Raw genomic sequence first — 18,586 nt, 5'->3', positions numbered from 1 at the left:
TTACTGGGTTATTCCCACTTAAATTCTGTCCCTCTGCTTTCAACAGCGTCCTCGCAAAGTCAAGTTCTCTCGTATGCTATGCTATTAACCTTGAGGTGTATGAGGAGAATATCACAACTAGCTTAATAAATCTCCTACAAGTTCTGTCACTCTGGAGCTCATAATAGCTAGCAATGCATGGCCAATTCCCACAGCACTCCATTGCAGACAACTGAGCAGTAAGTGAGGAGGAAGAAAAACCAATGACTTCAGCCTCAGGTTAAGCTTATGGAATCCTGGCAGTACAGAGGTAGTTTGCAAACATCTTGTTCTTACGCCTTATAACAGATACTGCTCAGAATTTGCTAATGCAAAAAGGTCTGAGCACCTCCTCACCGTGAAACAAATGTTAAGTAACTAGAAAACTGGGTCACAACTGATGTGATTCCCCTGACTTTCCTCTCTTACCTTGCCAAGAAAGTTCTACCCTCTACCTCACGGACAACTGCATTTCAGTAGCCTTGCCAGAGAAACAGAAGTAATGCAAAGATAAGATATTACTGTAACTCTCCAGAGACAAATCATCCATTAAAGCTCCATCATAACCAATCAAATAAATGATGGATGGAAAATGGAGCATCTCAGCAGGCCAAGTCATAAGCCTGCCAATTCTGCCAAGAAGTACCAAAAGGAACAAAAAAAATATCTCACACTGCAATGCTTCTGGACTAAAGGTCAAACAACAAAAGACATGTAAAACCCACAACTGGTTATATTTTGTTTATGCTGTAATACAGCCATTGGGGGCTCTGATTTTGATCAGAGCTATGACACTGGGGGAGGGAATATATAACCCAATCGAAATGGCTCCCTAAAGAAGCCAATAGCCCAGTGCGGGGAAACATACAGCACTGCCCTAATAACCTCCATGGATCAATATAGCCACAGCAATGCATTCAAAGGTTATATGTGGCAGAAAAACTACTAATGCAAAATGTGGGCACAATCAGGAGAAAAAACAATGCAGTCCTAAGCAGAGTTATGCCAGTCTAAGACCACTGCCTTCAGTGGACCTGCACCCATCTATCTCTACTTAGGATTGCACTGCAGGTCATTCACAGACCAGCTCAAAGGCCACCAAACAAGCCTTCAAGCCACTATGAAAAACAAATGATGCTACTGTTGAACTGGAAGATGCAGAGAATGTTAGACTAGAGTCTTCAGAGCAAAGTAATCATGCATTTAATTGTAGTTGATGGTATGTTCCCATCTGAGAGCCTAGCCTGGCACAGAGAACTCTATATTTCATTGTCAACCTTATGCCCAAGATGACCTCAGAATCACCTGTAAGGCCTAGAAGTTAAATACTTGTCTCTCTTCATCTCTTGTGCTCAAAAATAAGGTTTTAAGATGCTTACAGCCAAAAGATGCACTGCATATTTAATCCATACTACTTAAATGCAGGCAGCCTTCCAAACCTTCCCTTGCCCATATTTGTTAAACTTGGCAGCCAAACACCACAAGCCACACAATCACAGAGTTCTGTAAAAGCTGGAACTTTCCTGTACTAGAATGTGGAATCCAGTTTAGCTCCAAAATAAAAACTCCTGCTGAAAAGCCCTGTTACAAAAGTCCAGTCTATACCATTCAAAAGTCCAGTCTATACCATCAGCACAGTGGACTGACAGAGGAAACAATTCAACTAAGAGCTCATTCCAGAGTCTTAGCACCATCACCAAAGAAGCTCTGGAATGGGCAGCCACCTTTAAACCCCTCTACAGGAGAGGATAGAAAGGAGAAAACTAATGAACAAATGCCAAGAATTCCATTGTAGTGCACTGAATACAAGGGAATGGGACCATGGACTATACTACTAATATGTATTATCTATTGTTTTATCCTCCTCTCCTCATTTAATTATATTTCTAATTATGTAATACCACTTTTGGCATTGTTCAGCATGTCATATTTAATTGTTATACTTTGTTTTAGATTCTGGATCTCCTAGTCCTATTACACTGTTTGCTAGATGTTTCTGTATTCAATTGATTGCATTAACTTGAATTATGGAATCTGCCTTGAGTCTCACTGAGTAAGGCGGACTATAAATAAGATAAACAAAGATAACTAAATCAGAGTTCCCAATGGAACAGCACTAGCCCTTCACTGCCAGTGAGGATAAGTGGCAGAGATGGAGAGTAGGCCAAATGATTGAAGTGCCTGCCTGTCAGAAACATAGGTGCAAACTTCTTTACAGCCCCAGTGAACCACCCTGGTGCTGGGCAATGCATCACAGCTATTTCTGAAAACAGAAAGGCTGTGGCAGCCAGGGCCTGCCTATTCCTAACAGAAAGGAAAGAGCTGCCAGTACATTCCTGAGCATGTTCACTCAAAATGGCACTCACCCTCAGGCAAATGCTCACCAGATTACAGTATTCAAAGACAAGCATCTTAATCTGAATTCAAATACCATTTCTCATGTGACCTCAGGATTCCAAAACTTGCAAAGGATCTCAAGGTTCCCCAGCAAAACATGCACAAAACTGCCTTATACTGAGTCAGACCAGAAATCTATCAGAGTTATCTTGTCATCTACTTTAACTGGCAGTGGCTTTCCAGGACTCTAGGATCAGGTCTTTCAGATCACCTTCCACCTGATCCTTCTAACTGAAGCTTTGGACCCACTGCTTTACATGCAAATTCTCTTCTTTTCACATAAAACAATCACTAGCCAAGGCCATATTGGGAGAGAACTTTTTAACTAAGGCCGTTTCCGCACGAAGGCGGTTTAAACTTGGCTGGAGTTCGTATGCGTTTCCCACGCCTCTTCACCATGCCGACAACGCTGGGACCGTCTTGCACAGACGGGTCCTGGGAACAGCCGGGCAGCCGTCACGCCTGTTTACTCTGAAGTCGCCCGGCGCCAAGCCGACAAACATTGTCCCCGGACGCCTCCGGCGCATGCAACCTGGGGACACGCATCAGACGCTACCTGGGCCCGCTGCGCCGCCTGCTCCAGCAGCGCAGGGCATGTGAAATCCCCAGGCCTCGCGACGCTACCGGAAGGCCCGAGGACAAGGTAAGTGATCACTGGTGGGGAAGGCGCCGTGAAGCTGCTGCCGCTTCACTGCGGGCGGCGGCTTCACGGCGGCGTTTCGCAAGCTCTCTGGGGAAATGTCGGCTTCAGGTCGGGCGGGCGGCTGCTGTGAGGGCTAAGGCGCCGACTGCGTTGCAGCTGCACCCCCCGTGCGAATGGCGGCCTGGAGACGGCATTTTTACCGTCTCCAGGCCGCCATTTAATGCCCGTGTGGAAACGGCCATAGTGTTTTATAACTTTTGTAACAAGGGCATTACAGATCATATAATAATTTCACAGCAACAGACAAAAAGTCCTAAACAGCAAACACAAGCAATCATCGCTCCACACACAGACACTTCCACAACTGAAGGCGCCATCCTGCTACAGGCAATCAAGGGGCACAAACTGTTGAACATGTGCTGGGAGCATCACCAGCAATAAAAGAACCAAGGGGGAGGGGTAACATGGTTCCACTGGTGATCAGCCTGGACTATTTTATTTTAATTGGAGGTCCACAGAGAGATCCTAGAACACAGTGTCTACTGAAGAAACCACGCCAATTTATCTGTATACCTTAACATAAAATCAATACTCTTGAATTTAAGAACATTACTAATATTATTTTTGCATACCCAACAATTTGATTCCAAAGTGGTATGGCAGGGTAGAATTTTTTCAACTAAAATAATAAGCTGAGTAGCATGCTGGTGTTGAATCAGAGAGAGAGGCTCATAGATCAGGTTCTATTTAAAAACCAGACAACAAAACAGCAAAAACTTCTGACCCACAACAGCTAGCCCAGTAGAGAACCCGTTTATTAGAGTAACATCTGATATATTTGGTTGTAGACTTTGTTACAGTTGCAAGATGCAACTGCAGTACCAAAAAGATAAATCCCTGAACTAATGAGCCTCACAAGTCGTGAAACTGCAGGCTAAAACACTGCAGCAAGAAGGCCAACCAGGATGCTGCAACCTGTTTATTTATTTATTTATTTATTTATTTTTCAGATTTTTAAACCGCCCCATCCCCTAGGGGCTCTGGGCGGTGTTCAACACGATAACCATTGTATATAGATAAAAACAGTTAAAACCTTTAAAAGCAGCAGTAGATAAAGGACTAAAAAGAATAATTAAATTAATTTGTAAGATGGCGTCCGACAATCTAATTTCACCCTCTTTCAGAGAGGGAAGGGCAGCAAATCCCGAGATGGCAGAGGCACAGATGTAAAGGCCACGGGAGGGGGGGGGCACCATCAACGGCTGGTACCTCCAAAGGCCCGGCGGACCCTGCTCTCAAATGATGGTGCAGCCACTACTCTCCAAGCTTTGGTTTGCCCACCTGTTCAACTCCTTTAAATGTTGACTGGAAAAGTCTATCCAACAGACCTTGGGGATTTAGCCTGTTAATTTTAAAATCACAAGAACTGTCTATTTCTGTAGCTCAAAGTTCCACATTCAACTCACCTGTCCAAAATACACTGAATCCATGGATAATTCATTTCACACATTTTATTTTCTCCTTTGGTGTCACCTGGAAGGTACCTTCAAGTTTCATTATTAACGTACTGTAATTAATTTTCTTCTGGAATCAATGCTGAATCCACAGCCATACATCCCACAGTTAGTGTGGTGGCTACCCTGTTGAACTGGAATGTATGAGCTACCTTCAGGTTAATTTATTTCTCAGTCTAAAAGCCACCATGGGGGTGATGTAATTCTAAAATCCCACTCCAGGCTCCTTGGAGAAAGGGAAGGATTTAAGTGTCATAAATAACTGATGCATAGTTTTGAAAATTGTGCCCCCACTCAAAGAGATGTGGGGTGAACCTTGGCTGTTTGCACATGAGAACTCCTCCCCCCAACAAGGAAAGCAACATGCCCCTGCATTTTTGGAAGCTTTTACATAACCTTTTGTCTTGGAGGTAGAACAAATAAATACCTACTTTGCCCCAACTTTAAAAAAGAACTGGAGGGTGGCTACAGGCAGAGAGCGAATTTGGATGTTCCACTGACAGCCAACCCAGGGAAGGGAGAAGCCCTTTAGTGGGATACCTAGCTATGGAGAGGAATAGTAGGGGGAAGATCTTTGTGTCTTGTTTATTGATCCTTCGGGGCAACTGGTGGCCACTGTGTGAGACAGGATGCTGGTCCAGACAGATCACTGATCTGATCCAGCAGAGCTATTCTTAAATTAATTTGGAAGTTTAACACAAACTTTCTAAAAACACAACAAATTCACACTGGCAAGAAATCAACAAACTAAATCTTCACCCCCATAACATCCCAAGAACTTTCCAAGTCCTGTACCAACAAAACTAATCAACTGCCCCAGTCTGTCAATTCCTCCTCCAGATCTGTCATTTCAATTCTGCAGGCTTATCATATCCCCCATTTACTCCAAACCTTGACCTACACACCCTTCTCTGGCCTGTGACAGCTTTCCAGCCCTGCCCCACCCAGACTCTGCAAAAGGGGCCATAACTTCAGCTGTGTATTGTGTGTCTGTGAGGTTCCTTGTTCAATCCTTGGAAACTCCAGTTTAAAAGAATCCCCTCCACCAGAAGGGCCAGAGAAAATCTCTGGGGAGTCACTATCACTCAAGGCTAACCTAAGAATCATGGAAGAGACTTTGTATGAAGGCAGCTCCTCTGTACACACACTCCTTGCTACTTTCAGGTTTCTAGTCTCACTGCACAGGGAGTGGTATTGAGGTTGCTTTATTTAAAGCAACAGTTAACAGTTAGCACCACTTCAGAGGGGAAAGGTGCCTTTTACACCTCTATTACTAAATGACATCATGTCGGGGAGATTCCCTCTTTTCTCTAGGCTTCACAAAGGCATGCATAGCAGACGTATGGAAAACCCAGCATGCGGCCATATTAACCTACAGGCACCACGATTAAGAGTGCATGTAAGGGGGGTGGGGGGAGAGAGAAAGAGAAATGTTATGACTACAGAAACAGGTAGACACTTAAGAGGGAGGCAGGAAACAGAAGGAGGGAAGGCACCTTACTTACAGTGTCCCCTTCCCAGCAGCAATTGACTAGCAGAGGGAATTCCCCCAAACAAGGTTGTGCATTCTCCCCACCTGCTTTGGTACTAAGGTGGGGGGGGGAGGAGAAACCAGGGGGTGCTTCCATCTGCTGCAGATATGCAGTCATTCTGCAGCCTTGATTACCAACCCTGTCAGACTGCAGGGGTTCTGCCCACCCAAAGGAGGGGCTCTTTACTGAGGAATATACAAACAAAGCTCTCACTGGTGTGTGGAATATGGCCTCATGAGACACATTTGCGGTGTTTGAGCTTTGAAGAAATGTAAAGATACCTCAAACTACAGCTCACTACTGCAGTGCCCCCCCCCCCCCCCCGCAATATTTGGAGAAGAGCAAACCTTGCCAGATAAATCAGCAAAGGAGTATTTTTCAGCTCTCTGGTTCTAAATACAATATAGGGGAAACAGATACAAAATGTCAGGGCCATCCACCCCTTTGCCTTTCCCCTTCCTTATTTCCCTTCCCAACTGCTTCCCCTCTCCTGTCAAGACTGCTGGCCATGAACTGCTGACTTTTTCAGTTATAATAAAAGTGAAGTGTGGTAAGACTCACATCCACTCTATTGCCTTCCAGCAGACACTACTATGTGGGGATTATTGGCGGTGGGGGGATGGGGGTTGGGGTGGGTGTCACAATTTCCATTACACTAACATTAAGAAGAAGGACGCTGGCATAGCAAGGTCAGGAAAAACAGGAGACAGATCGGTGGCGTGGAGAAACGATCCTGCTAACTTACCGGTTAAGGGTGCACATCAGCAGTAGAACCAGTTACCCGGTCGGAGCCTTTCTTCTACTTTTTTCTCTCACACCTTCTTGCGGTATGTGGGCATCGCCCCAATTTGCTGCCACCTGAGACGTGCACGCTTTTTTGCCCTTCTGAACAGGCAGAGAGCCTCGCCAACCTCTGGTTCCACCACCTTTGGCCAACCGCTGCCCTAAGGGCGAGGCGTGTTACGCCTCCCTAGGTGAGGAGCCCCTTCCCTCTCCCTGGCCGGCCGGGCGCTGCAGCTGCACAGCATTCCTCTGCACGACCCGCTCCTCCTTGCACGGGGCCAAACAGGGAAGCGCTTTCTCTCCCCCGTCGAGGGCTTACCGCGAGCAAGGCCTCGGTGGGAAGAGAGGGAGGGAGGAAGAGAGGGAGGGAGGGGGCGCGCGGGCGAGTTTACTTTCCCCGTCCTGCCGCGCCCCTTGGAGGCGACCGATTAGCTGGCATGTCTCAAGCTTCCTCCCTCTTCTGCATTTCTGCATCTGTCCGTCTGGCAGCCAACGGTTTATTTGTCGGCTCAGAAAGGGAGACTGTGCTGCTACACGCGGGGGGCGGGAGAGCGATCGAGCTTCCCCTTTTCAAATTTAACGTCGAGGCTGTCCTGGATGACACACAAACCCAGCATTGTGCTCCCGACCGGTAAATAATCAGGTTACTGTGCTAAAGCCCAAGAGGCTGAATGCAGCATGCTAAAGATATTAAACTGCACACCCTCTTAAAAAAACACACACACATACTCGGGCTGAACAACACCACACAGAGTCTCTATCTCGGAATGGATCCGTGATGTGCTAGGCGCTGTCCTTGACACGCCAGTGCCCGCGGACAGCCCATGACAGACGCACACGCCTAACCCGCGTGCTTCACCACTTCCTAGGCACAGCAGCAGCAGCAGCAGCAGCTTCGGAGCCCCCCCCCCCCCCCCGCCCCGGCCGCCGTTCCGTTTTACAAACGCACCTCCACTCACTGGCAAGAGCTCTTCGCCTAGGAATTCGGCTCTCCTCCCCCAACCACCTTTGCTAACAGAGAAGTGTTGTAGTGCTGGGGATGTGGTGGAGCTGAAACGGCGATTCAGGAAGCTCAACCTACAAGGGCCCGTTACGCGCCCACCCAATATTTGGTCTATGCGACGAAAAGCAGGAGGGGGGAGAAAACATTTTCAAATCCACTCTCACACCACAAACGAATGATAAGCAAGGAACGGCACCAAAAAAAAAAGAAGAAGAACACCCCACCAAGCAGCCGCATTATTGTTGTAGGCAACGTTACCAAAACAAAACGAGGTGGGGGAAAAAAGGGAGGTATTCAAGTTTCACCGCACAACTCAGCAACCACACAGTGGCTTATTTTCCTCCCTGAAGAGAAAATGTTATTTTCTCTCTTTTTAATTCCAATTGGACTCAGGGAACCACCTGAATTTTCCATGGCTAATTATAGTTGGGGGGAGGAGGAGGAATGAGACCAGAAGCACTTCCCTTCTTAGAGCGGCTTTTCTTCTTTTTTTGCAAGTAAAAGAGAAACCGGGCAGCGGGTATTTCAGACAAATACCTTTCGGCCGCCCTAGATTCTCAAGCAAACAGAAACTCAGCTCCGCTTTACCCCACCCAAATCTGCCTTTTACCCAAGTTTGCTCCAAGCAAACTAGCACAAGAAACGGGATCGGAAAACGTGTTTGCAACAGTTTTCCGTTTCCTGTCCATTCTCCAGTCAAGTAGAGGGGCGAGAGTCCCATGGCGCCAGGCCCGGAGAAAGAACAAGATGTGTCCTGCCCTGAAAAAAGGAAGACCGACAGCAGAAGGACATGTAATCAGGAGAGGAAATCCGGCTTACTTGTGCCTCTTCAGCGGGGCAGCAGGGAAGCCGCGATGGGCTCTTGCAGACCGACGGATTGACACCAGCAACCAGCCCCGCCGCTCCAAGTTTGCGGCTTGGGTTTGGTCGGCGCGGCTCCCTCTGCGCAGAGCGCACCGTGGAGGAGAGCGAGAGCGAGCGAAGCGAGGGCTTCTTTGCACTACGGAGGCGATTCATGTGCTGCTGCGGCTGCTCCTGCTGCTTTTCCTCCGCCTCCAGTCACCCAGTCTTCCACAGGCTGGGAAAGCCCCCTGGACTTCCATGGGAGGGAGGAGGAGGATTGGGAGGGAGGGAAGCCTCGGGGCTCCTCGATTCCTGAGGCTGCCCGTCCTTCGCTCTCGAGCTCCCCAAAGTTTAAAACAAGCAGAGAGCGGGGGCGAAACCCCCCAAAAGGATCTCTTGTCCTGTATGGTTCGGGGGATTCTTGACAACTCTATGCAGCGAGAAAGTACTCATTTGCAGAAATGTGGGTCCCTCTGAGATTCGCCCCCACCCCCCAAGCACGTTTTTTTTCCCCTGCCACTTTTTCAAATCCAGCCTTTTGCAAGTTGAGCACCTCCTGTTTTGAGCAGCGAGAGCTCAAGAAAATGCTTGTCATGGCAACGCCACTGACTAGCCCTGCCAGACTCCCCCCCCCCCCGCGCCTGAAAAGGAGGAGGGACTCTCTTAAGGTGGTTTCTAGTTCCACAGGCACGGCCCTGCCGGCTTATTCTTTTTAAGGGGGAGAACGGGAGATCAACGCCCCTGAAGATCACTGCAGGCGCTTACTCTTGTGTGACGCTTCCCGTGCAAAAAAAGAGTGGGGGATAAAAACTCGGCGGAGATCTATTGAGTCCCAGCGAGGAATGCGGCGCATAGGATGTGGAGGGCGGCGTGTGTATATGCTGCAAGCAATTATTAAACCCCGGTACTTTGAAGAAAGGGGCGGGGGGGAGAGAGAGTGCGTGTATCTGCTGATTTTTTTTTCCTCCCACCATGTTCCTGCCCACCAGGCCAGCTAATTACACACACTCAGACAGCAAGCGCATAACAGGATTGCAAAAAAAAGGAAAACGATTTTAAAACACTACCTCAACCATCTGCAACATGAATACTTGGGTTACTAAAGAGAAACACTTTCCAGAATTCAGGCTCTTTATTTCAAAATCCTCCCAGAAGTCAAAGGATGTTGTTTTGTCCATTTGTAGGTCAAAACTCGAGTCTACCGAAATATACATAACTGATCAGATTGGAATGCACTGATACATAAGCCTCTGCCTTAAATAAATGGAAACTCCAATCCATTACTTTAATATGGTCCCCCCCCAAAAAAAAAACCCTGCAGGAGGCCACAGGGGTCTCCATTACTCCCCTTCAGAGCAGCATACATTGCATATTATTGAACGTTGTATTCCAAGAGTCTTTGCATGCTTGCTTTGGCATATACTTTTTTCCCCACAGAATTGTGCTATAAAGTTATTCCCAACTATTAATCCCAGCCTTTCTCCTGAGAATTTCCAGCAGTATATAAGGTTCTTGTCTCACTGTTTATCCTCACAATTATCCCATAAAGCTGAGATATAGAAACTGATTCCAATCACTCAATAGTTCACAAGTTACTGTGAATGCACATACAATCCAACTGTTTGTTTATTTGCTACTCTTTTTCAACAAAAGTGGGGCTCAAAGTGGCTAAATATGCTATATAATTAATAAAACAAGACCATGCAAATCAATGTAAAATTATGAAATGCCAAATTAGCAATACTGTATATCAAATATATGTAAAAGATGGCATTCTCCATTATCCCTTAACAAACAGTGAACAAGCAGCTGTGGTGAATTCCAGCAATATGACAGGGCACAGTGCAGAACCAAACAGCAGGGCATCACAATCCTGGAAGGGTCCAGCAGGGAGGTCAACTGATATACAACCATTGCTGCCTTTAACTATAGACCCAGCGGAACATCTCCATCTTACAGGCCCTGCAGAAATGAACCAAGTCCTGCAGGGCCCTGGTCTCACTTGACAGAGAGTTCTGCCAGGCTAGTGCCAGGGCCGAGAAAGTCCTGGCTCTGGCTAAGGACAACCAAATATATCTTGGGCCAGGGATCACCAGCAGATTAGTTCCAGATGAAGGCCACACATATTCAGAGATATACTATACTCTGTTTCATATAAAGATGTTAGTTCAGTCAGCTGAGGTGCAGCAGTTGAGAAAATTGTATGCTTCTGCATTAGAATATAGTCCCAAATGAGTATGTGAAAGCATTCATTTTTATATGCCTCTGTCAAAACCATCATTTTGTGCATTATTGAACACAGTGCATTGATACAAGACTATTTATTCCAACCTATTTTTTTACTTTCAAACATGTAAGTGGATGGGGGAAGCAGGGCTAGGTAGGCACTGGGGTCCAGGCAGAGCATTCTACAACAAAAAAAGTCCAGCATGCTTTGTTTTGTGGCAGAGGAATGTGCAATCTACGAATATCTTTATGTGAAACAAGAGTATATGACAAGCAGTCCCACAGGTATGATGGTCCCAGAATGTTCAGGACTTTAAAGGTCAAACCCCCAATGTTGAACCTGATTCAATACTCAACCTGGAGTCAGTGCAGCTGGCTGAGCACAAGTTAAATATGTGTTATCCACAACTGCATTCAGAACCCACTGGAATTTCTAGAGCAGCCCTGTATAGCGTGAGTTACAGTAGTCTAACCTGGTGGTGACTGTTGCGTGGCTAGGTCAGGGTGGGACAGGTGCGGGATCAGCTGCCTAATTTGGCAGAGGTGAAAACACCCACCTGGTAATGTCTGTAACCTGAGCCTCCATTGAGAAAGAGGCATCCAGGACCACACTGAGGCTTTTGGTGGAGGAAGCTGGTACCAATTGAACCTATCAAAATTTGTGAGCTGAAGCCCATACTCTAGCCCTCCCCAACCCAGCCACAGGACCTTCATCTTCATTGGATTCAGTTCCAACCAACTCTGCTTCATCCACTTAACCACAGCTTCCAGGCACATGACCAACATATCTGGAACTTGATTTTTCTTCAAAATTGAATTAAGTAATTATTTTGTTAGATTCCATGCATGCACAGATGGTTCCCAGTTTCATTTATAAAGTAAACATGTGTTGGCTCCTACAAACAGATGTACACATGTACAACCAGGAAGTAAGCATGTTCAATACAACATGAGCAGGCCTAGTGAGTTGAAGATTGGAACCTGGACTTCCCCAAGTCTAATCTGACATGCTGCAATGCTACGCTAGCATTTTGATGTTCTATGGGGCTGTGGAGACACCCCTAACCCCTTCAATGTCAGCAGCATCTAGCAAGGCAGGAACAGGTGAGAATGGGGTCCACAGAAACCTGTCTTTTCCAGCTGCTATTTTCACCCCTACCCATTGCCCTGTCACACATGCACAAAAGCAACCGCACTGGACTACCCCTGCCCAGAAATTCTCATTTCCCCTCACTTTCTCTTTCCATCCTAGCTATGTTGTACCTTGAACCACAAGGAAAGATGGGGCAGAAATATTTTAAATAGCCATCCCGTGGAATCAGAAAGGAGATTTATTTTTTGAAGAGGAAAACCCCAGGAAGCCCATGAGTCATGTACAGTGTCATGTCCATGCTGCTGCTGCCCAGTAACTACTCTTCAAGGATTCCTCCACTCCCAGTCACCGCTGGAATGGTCTTTTCTCTTCTGCTGATATACTAAAAGGATTTTGTATGTGCATGCAGTATTGTGTCAATATTGTCTTGCTTAGTTAAAAGAGTCAGAAATTTGAAGTTTAATAGAAATTTAGACTATTATAAATCTCATGTGTTCCTTGAGGGAAGCTGCCTTATCAAGAATCCATTTTTAATTCTGATTTTACTGTGCAGAGGAAAAGTAGACCCTGCAAATGAAGGGCTCATTAAAACTTGGCCCCGTGATTAGAATGTTAATTGCATTTTATTGAGGCTTTTTAGGGCTCCATACGATTTTTTAATGCAGTAATTTCAAACACCAGTACAGTATCTTGTCATATCAGACAAATGGCCTTTTACAACTTTGTGCAAAGATCGAGGCTTGGTTCCTTTCCATATTGAATGGCCCCAGGTATGATGAGTTTAGCAGATGCCATCAAGACCTATTGTCCTGTCCACATACCTGATTTCAACTAGAGATCACATGCCAAAGTGCTGGGATTTGTTTAAAACAAAGGGTCATGACAATTCATTTAAATCTACTCACCACTGGAATGGCCAAATACAGTGATGGTGAACCTTTTCAAGACCGAGTGCCCAAATTGCAACCTAAAACCCACTTATTTATTGCAAAGTGCCAACACGGCAATTTAACCTGAATACTGAGGTTTTAATTTAGAAAAAAACAGGTGCATGTTACTCGGGAGTAAGCTTGGTGAAGCAACTGTGCAACGCTTCGAATGGATGAATCACGACCCTAGGAGGGTTTACTCAGAAGTAAGCCCCATTGCCAGCAACTGACCTTACTCCCAGGTAAAGGATCATGCCCAGGCCAGCCTAGGGGGGTGGGGGTGGGGTGATTTTCTGCCCCCCTCCCACATGATGATCTCTGTGCACGCGTGCCCACAGAAAGGGCTCTGAGTGCCACCTCTGGCACCTGTGCCATAGGTTCGCCACCACTGGCCTAATAGAATTTATGCAGAGAATTGAGAGCAGGAGGGTCAGGTTTTCCATTATTGCTATTTTACCATATAAGGAAGTTCTTGAGAAAGAGGTGTACCCTCACCCCACAGGCATACTCTTGATTCTGTGAACTTCCTATCTTGTAGACAAAAGATGGTGCAGCTAGGATGCCATGACTCCTTTTACAGGTGGGCAATCCTGGCAGGAGGGCCTCTTGGCTGGCATCTATAGCATAACAAAGAACCACCTGGTTTGAGTGTCAGAGGCAAGAAGCAAATTAAACACCATTGTGAAAATATTTACAGTCTCCAGAATAGCTAGCTTATCCACAATGCATTATGCTGACAGGAGAACTTCAAGTTTCTTATTTCATCTGAAAAAACCTCCAAGTCAATAACCATACATGCCCAGATTTTAAGGACAGATTCAGGCTCATTCCGCACATGCAGAATAATGCAGTTTCAAACTGCTTTCAATGCTCTTTGAAGCTGTGCGGAATGGCAAAATCCACTTGCAAACAGTTGTGAAAGTGGTTTGAAAATGCATTATTTTGCATGTGCGGAAGGGGCCTAAGACCCCATTGATTCTTGGTCTAAGAACCTGGACTGTGTGCTTGTGTTGGTGCTTTCTGCACAAGCCCCTGAAAATGTTTTGCAAATGTTTTAAACCCCCACTCCTTTGTCCACACTCACCCCCTCAAAGGTGCTTCCTGGACATCATTTTGTAGTCATTCCTTGTTTTAAAAAATAATTCCCTCTTAGATTCATAGCTACAAAGTCTCAAAGCCTCATGCGTGATTCTCTAGGGGTCATGTCTATGTAACTACATAATAATCAAGGCAGGTGTACAATAGATACTGTCACAAATATTACACCAATGCGTACTCCAACTCAATGAGTGAGTATCCTTTCAATGTTATCTTTCTATCAAAAATGTACAAAAACAATTCCACAAGTAAGTTCACCGTCCAGTATGGCTATAAAACCTCTAAATTAGGTTTTTATTTCGGCAGTCCTTTGTCAAGCCAATCTGAAATGTACAAATCCAGGAATCAATATATAAAAGCCTGTCTAATCCTTTCATTTTCAAATAATTAACCAAAAACCCAAATAACCCTTCCATATGCACTTAAATTGTTGTACAAAGTATTTTCTTTCCTCACTTCTCTAGGAGCGCAACTGTTTTTTCTTGTCCATCAAGGCTAACCCTGCCTTGGTACAGTAATGTAACGTCGTTTATCTGCACTTTTACATTTATAGAAAAATGCTGGCCACAACCTCCATAACCCCCTGAAAAAAAAACCTATTGAAAATACAGAGCAAGGCAGCCAATGGGAGCTCAGAAAATGGCATCAACAGGGAAGTCTGAGGACTGCTCAGAGGCATTTTAAAGAGAAACATTTTAAAGAGACTGCACAAGCGAAAAAATTTTCAATTTTTTTTTTTAAGAATCGCTAAATAACAGCATGAAAATTAAATGTTTCCAGGCAGGAAATAAAATATTTGGGGCTAAAGACCATACGAACTCCATGGAGAAAACATTTTATTTCGTGCCTCAACACATTTTATTTGGTTTGTGTGAAAAAGGCCATTGTCAATCTCCAGGTGGGAAACTGGAGCTCTCCTGGAATTACCACTGATCTTCAGATTACAGAGATCAGTTCCCTTGGAGAAAATGGCAGCTTCAGAGGGTAAATCTATGGGATCACATCCATGCTGTCCACATGCTGCCCTTCACCAGGCTCCACCTTCAAATCTTCAGGTATCTGCCAGTTCTGAGGGGGCAGACCTACTGGCAATTTAGTTTTACCTCAGGTGGAGAAATGGCCTAAAGCAGCTCAGTTTCAATCAGACCTATCAGATGCTTCTGTTATCACAGCCAGATTTTTCACACTTGTAAAACCCACAGTAGTCACAAAAATGTGCTTAATTTCATTTGCAGTTTTTGCTCTATTTTACCAGCTGTAACTGTCAGCTGTCTGAGCATGTCAAGAAGCCATCTTAAAGGAATTTTCCAGTTGATTCCATCCAAGTTCACTATTCTCAGATTCTCTGCAGCTGTTAGCTGCCACCCCCATTGGTAGCTACTCCTCAAAGACATCAGGCCTGTACATTAGCTCACACAGTTCAGCTGTGAATCTGATATGAGAGGGGGAACTCCCACCCTGGAAGGTACCATAAATACTGCCCAGTCATTGGTTATGGAGGTCAGGAGGTTGTGGCCAGATTTTTCTATAAATGTAAAAGTGTAGATAAACGACGTTACATTACTGTACCAAGGCAGGGTTAGCCTTGATGGACAAGAAGTATTTTGGCTTATCCTTGATCAGAGGCGGACCTCCCATAGGGCAGAAGAGGCAGCTGCCTTGGGCGTAACAATTGTAGGTCACGTGGGGGGCGACAAAACGTCCGAGCGGCCCCGCCCACTCTGGACCCGGCCGCCCGGCCCACAAGCCAGCCGGCTAATTGGAAGTCAAACTCAGGACGGGGGAGAGCTCCGCCTCCGCAGTTCGGCGCGGCTGCCCTGACCCCGCCCACCATCTTCCCCTGCCTGGGCGGCCGGCCCCTTCACCCAGATGGCAGCGCAAGGATCACTCCAGTCCCCTGAGTCCTGGCCAACGACCATTCACGGCCCCTGCCCCGGAGCAGCCGTTGCTGCCACCCCCCGGGGTCCTCCACATCATGCCGCCGCGGCGCCGCCTCTGCCGTCCGGGCTGGCCCACCGCCCGCCTGCTTCCTCAAGGCCTGCACTCAGGCCTCCCGCCCCGGAGCAGCCGCAGCCGCCGCCGCCGCCGCCGCCGCCGCCAACCTCCGCCTGGGAATCCCGGCGCCGCCTCTGCCGGCCGGCCCGGCCCAGCCGCTTCCTCGAGGTTGCCCTCCTGCTGCGCGGCCCTCGGGCAGCGGCGGTCCGAGAACCACGAGGCCAGGCCGCCGCTCGCTTCCACTGCCTCCGGCTCCTGCTCGCCTTCTGTGCAGCTCTCAAGAAGGCGAGCAGGAGCCGGAGGCAGTGGAAGCGAGCGGCGGCCGCCGGCTGGTTCTCGCGGTTCTCGGACCGCCGCTGCCCGAGGGCCGCGCAGCAGGAGGGCAACCTCGAGGAAGCGGCTGGGCCGGGCCGGCCGGCAGAGGCGGCGCCGGGATTCCCAGGCAGAGGTTGGCGGCGGCGGCGGCGGCGGCGGCTGCTGCTGCTCCGGGGAGGGAGGCCTGAGTGCAGGCCTTGAGGAAGCAGGCGGGCGGCGGGCCAGCCCGGACGGCAGAGGCGGCGCCGCGGCGGCATGATGTGGAGGACCCCGGGGGGTGGCAGCAATGGCTGCTCCGGGGCAGGGACCGTGAATGGTCGTTGGCCGGGACTCAGGGGAGCCGGAGGCGGTGGAAGCGAGCGGCTGCCTTGTGGTCTGAGAACGGCCTGAGAACGCGGTCTGAGAGGCTCTGCCCTCCTGCTGCACGGCCCTTGGATGGCGGCGGTGGCGCTCCGAGAACCGTGAGGCCGCCGCTCGCTTCCAAGTTCCACCGCCTCCTGGCCAGCGGCGTGGACTTGGCGCTGCGGCCTGTGGATCTGCCGCCTGCCAGCCAGGAGTCAGTCAGAAGAGGAGGGAGGCCGGGCGCCAGGACAATCAGCAGGTGAGGCTCAGGGTGGCTGCCCATGGGGGGGGGGGCACCCAACTCAGGTTTTGCCCGGGGGCTCAGGTTTGCCTAGGTACGCCTCTGCCTTTGATATCTTCCAATGGTTTTCCTCAAGCTTAAGTGTACTTAGTAAGCATAATTAGCAATACCAGTATCAATCAACATATCTAATTCTCAGTTTGGCTAAATCTGTGGATACTTACATCCAGAGAATTGAGCCATGAACAGACAAGAGACAAACCTCTCTACAAACATGAAAATACCCAGATTTGTAGAAAAATCTGAAATATTTTTTAAAACCCACCCCCAAAATAGGGGGGGATTAAAAGCCTCCAAAATAATACAATCAGTACCTGTAGTTTTAAAAAATATGTGCCCTCTGCAGTGGTCATTTTTGGGGTTGCTGGCCAATCGCAACATAATTGTCAGCATCCAGTTTATGGTTTTTGTCAGTTAAAGGCAAGGGAAGAAAGCAGGACCCTTTCAAGGGTTTTGGCCTTTTAAGGAGGACTCATCAGGACCAGGCCTGCTAGTTCATACTGGCAGGCCCAGTTACTTGCTACTGTTTCACATGTCACCACAAAAAAGCTGGTGTGATGTAATTTTCCCACCATAAAATGTTGTAGGTTTCCCACTGTGCAACTGGGCCTAGTCTAGCTAGATGGCAGGAACCACATAGAGTTTTCTAGGAGAGGGAAAGAGAGAAAGTTGAAGAAAAAGAGGCAGATAAATGTAAGCTGGCTAGTGGGTAGAAAAGACAAAGGAAACAGAAACAAGAGATAGGCTACAGGAGCTTTCAGGGAAGGGAAAGAGAAAATAAGTGGGGATCAAAGAGAAAATGAGATTCTCCAGAAAGTCCTTGCAGGTCTCCTGCTTGTGAATATCTGTGTCAATTATATATAGAAACTAAGGCTACTTTTGGAAGTGACACAAGTCATTTATTACACTTGGAGCATATTCATTATGTGTGTGCGTGCAAAGTGCTGTGAAGTCTCAGCTGCCTTTTGGCAACCTCATTCAGCTGAGGTGTATCAGGAGAAATGGCACCTGGGGACAACACCTGCTCCAGGCACCCCCACCCCCCTGCACTCAGGGGCAGGGCTTGGGGCGGCTCAGGTAGCTGGGAGGCCTCTCCCCCACTAGGGGATCACTCCAGCACACCCGGCCTCTCCTGCAGGGTATAAGACCTCTCCACTGCTGGTGCACTCAGCCTCTCCCATGGCACTCTCAGCCTCTTCCCAGCCAAGAGATCATGCTGGCATGCGAGGCCAGGGGATTGCACTGGTGAGACAGGTTTTCCAGCTGTGTGACTGGGAGCCGCCAGGCACCGGCTGGGTCACCATGCCACAGGAGAGGTCGGGTGTGGGGACCTGCCTGGTGTCCCCTCTCGTGACCAAAAGGCGTGCGCCACTGTCATACAGTTTTCAGAGCAAATGATTAAGCAGATGTGGTTTGTCATTGTCTTCCTCAGCATAGTCTTGGTGGTCTCCTATCCAAGTACTGACCTTGCCTAGCTTCTGAAATCTGACAAAATCAGGCTAAACTATATAGTATATAATATATAATATACATATAATTCCACATTCTCATTAT

The 18,586-nt window shown here is 47.6% G+C and overlaps 1 protein-coding gene across 6 annotated transcripts in view; it reads right to left on the bottom strand.

Moving 5' to 3' along the window:
- ATP2B4 (ATPase plasma membrane Ca2+ transporting 4) overlaps positions 1-9,290 on the bottom strand; it is a 196,052-nt gene extending 186,762 nt beyond the window's left edge. For 5 of the 6 annotated variants that reach the window (XM_048496310.1, XM_048496304.1, XM_048496306.1 and 2 more), the window contains exon 1: positions 8,710-9,290. The gene's annotated coding sequence lies outside the window, so the exon portion shown is untranslated. Of the gene's footprint in view, positions 1-6,849; positions 7,381-8,709 lie in introns of those variants that run through there. The other variant, XM_048496305.1, reaches the window with a different exon arrangement.
- Between the last annotated feature and the right edge of the window lie 9,296 nt (positions 9,291-18,586).

The sequence above is a fragment of the Sphaerodactylus townsendi genome, linkage group LG05 (assembly GCF_021028975.2).
Source record: "Sphaerodactylus townsendi isolate TG3544 linkage group LG05, MPM_Stown_v2.3, whole genome shotgun sequence".
Classification (NCBI taxonomy): domain Eukaryota; kingdom Metazoa; phylum Chordata; class Lepidosauria; order Squamata; family Sphaerodactylidae; genus Sphaerodactylus; species Sphaerodactylus townsendi.
This window is presented reverse-complemented; position numbering and strand designations above follow the sequence as displayed.